Source organism: Ambystoma mexicanum, chromosome 3q, assembly GCF_040938575.1.
Source record: "Ambystoma mexicanum isolate Mex_15411 chromosome 3q, UKY_AmexF1_1, whole genome shotgun sequence".
NCBI lineage: Eukaryota > Metazoa > Chordata > Amphibia > Caudata > Ambystomatidae > Ambystoma > Ambystoma mexicanum.
This window is the reverse complement of record NC_090926.1, coordinates 1,137,686,124-1,137,688,623: the sequence shown is the minus strand read 5'-3', so window position 1 is coordinate 1,137,688,623 and position 2,500 is coordinate 1,137,686,124.

Below are 2,500 nucleotides of genomic sequence, written 5' to 3'. Positions count from 1 at the left end.
AGTCAGACCCACTGAAAGATTCTACACTAGCCCGCCTCAACAGCCCCGGTTCTACCAACAGAGCCCGAGGAGATATGTGCGGGTGGTTGAAGAAGTGTACCCGGAAGATGACGGCCAAGGCTATGAGTCACAAGGACAAATTGCGCGTATTACTGATGAATATGATGGACCGCCAGCAACGCGCCGCGAGTTCATAGCTGAAGTGCAAAGTAAACATGATTATGACGCTACGTATGACCCGCATACAAGCGACGAATTTGTCAATCTCATAATGGACGAACAGGAAGCCCGAGAAGCACCCAGGATAGCCATTGACATCTGCGGCAAACAATTCTGCTTTCTGATTGACTCTGGAGCTACGGTGAACGTCATGGGTGAAAAAGAATTTCTAACGCTCTGCCAGAAACCGACGCTAAACCTGTCCATGTCCAAAATCTACCAATGGGGGGCAGACACACCGCTGCAAAGCGTCGGGTCCTTCAAACGCAGATTGACGTTCGCTGACAAATCCACCGATACTGTGATCCACGTCATCAGGAGCCCCACCAAAGGTCGCTGCCTGCTAAGTTACAAGACGGCGTCCTGTCTCGGATTAATCAACATTCTCGTACGGGAGGAGGACGTAGTCAAATCGTCGGAGGGTCCAGCTATACAGCAAGGCCAGATCCGCGCCCTGATATCCCGCGACAACACTGCCATAACCAAGGATGACATTGTCCGGGAATTTCCGCAACTGTGTCAAGGCCTAGGTAAATTGAAGGGCCCACCGATAAAGTTACACATAGACGCGGCAGTCAAACCAGTCCCACAACACCCACGAAGGGTAGGATTCCACCTGCAGGAGGCGGTGTCCAGAGAACTGAACCAACTACTTAGAGATGATATCATTGAGCCTGCCACAGGGCCGACTCCATGGGTATCCCCCCTTGTGATTGTCCCAAAGGAAGGCGGTCGTCTGAGGATATGTGTAGACATGCGTGTAGCCAACACCGCCATACAGCGGGAGAGACACCCTGGACCCAAGATTGAGGACATGATAGTCCAACTGAACAAATCTGTCCTCTTCTCCAAACTAGACTTAAATCAGGGGTACCATCAGCTAGTACTTCACCCTGAGTCACGGCCAATCACCACGTTCGCGTCGCATGACGGACTATTCCGCTACAAGAGACTAAATTTCGGCATCTCCTCGGCGGCCGAAATTTTTCATGAAACCGTTCGGCAAGTCATACGTCCCATTAAAGGAGCTCTCAACTATAGCGATGACATTTTGGTCTTTGGCAAGTCTCGCAGTGAACACGATGAAGCACTCCGTGCAGCATGCCAGGCAGTACAGGACGCGGGTTTAACCCTCAATATAGAAAAGTGTCGGTTCAGCAAGGCGAAGCTGAAGTTTTTTGGCCACATCTTCTCTGCAGATGGCATGACTCCGGACCCGGACAAAGTGGCGACCATCTTCCACCTCGATAAGCCTTCCCAGATTGCCGACGTCAGGTCCTTTCTGGGGATGGCGGGATATTGTGCCCGGTATATCCAACACTTTGCTTCCATCACTGAACCCCTCAGGCGTCTGCTCCAAAAAGACACCCCCTTTGTCTGGTCTGAGGAATGTCAGGTAGCATTTGATACTATCAAACACTCTCTGACTGAGGCAAGGAGGCTAGCATATTTTGATCCCGAATGGCACACTGAGATAGTGGTGGACGCGAGTCCGGTGGGGCTAGGGGCAATCTTAGCACAAACCAGTGGACAAGACACTTACCCGAGACACATTGTGGCATACGCCAGCAGAGCTCTAGCTCCGCCTGAGTCTGCGTATTCCCAGGCAGAAAAGGAAAGCCTGGCAGCCGTCTGGGCGTGTGAACATTTCCATAATTTCGTCATCGGAAAAAAATTCACACTAATTACTGACCATCAGGCCTTGTTATCGCTGTTTGGCAATCCTCGCACGAAAATGCCCCCCAGGATCGAAAGATGGGGCATCCGCCTACAAGAATATGATTTTGACATTGTTCATCGGCGTGGGGGCGAGCACAACCCTGCTGATTACCTCTCCAGACACCCGGTGGGCAACCACACTCCAAGACAGGGCGACGCGGAATACATAAGCTATGTCACTGCCAATGCACTACCGCCCGCCGTAACCATTGAGACCATTGCGACCGCGTCTGCTGCTGACCCGACGATGGCACTAGCGATCGGCTTGACGGAGAACAACAGATGGAAGGACTTTCGCAGAGCCGTCCAGAGCCACCCAGGAGCATCTCGTGATGAGATGGAGCGTCTGGCGAGAATACACGTAGAACTGGCAGTCCAAGACAACTCCATTTTGCTGCGAGGATGTAAGATAGTCGTTCCTACCTCACTGCGAGCAGCAGTCATCAAAACGGCGCATGAGGGACATCGAGGTGCGGAGAACACCAAACGCCAGCTGAGGTGCAGTGTGTTGTTCCCCTTCATGGACGATATGGTTGACCGGTGGGTAAAGAACTGCATAGCA